Source organism: Penaeus monodon, chromosome 34 (assembly GCF_015228065.2).
Source record: "Penaeus monodon isolate SGIC_2016 chromosome 34, NSTDA_Pmon_1, whole genome shotgun sequence".
Classification (NCBI taxonomy): Eukaryota; Metazoa; Arthropoda; class Malacostraca; order Decapoda; family Penaeidae; genus Penaeus; species Penaeus monodon.
The window spans coordinates 29,477,445-29,477,697 of record NC_051419.1 but is presented as its reverse complement, the minus strand read 5'-3'; positions in this window follow the sequence as shown (position 1 = coordinate 29,477,697).

The following is a 253-nucleotide window of genomic DNA, read 5'->3' as shown; positions in this document are numbered from 1 at the left end:
AATTGTCATCATCATTATTAATCTTATCAGCCTGTTATTTCGTTTTTCTTTTGGATCGGAATCTAGATGTTTATAGATGATTTATTAAGCGATTTGATTGTGTGTTAGGGTTTAATCATGTTTGAAAAGATGTATAATATTTTTTTTCTTTCATATGAGGAAGTGAATATCTAAATAATGACGGATCATACATTTTGATGGCCATAGAGAGTTCTTAATAACATTTAATTCTGTTTTCCGTCGATGTGAGGTC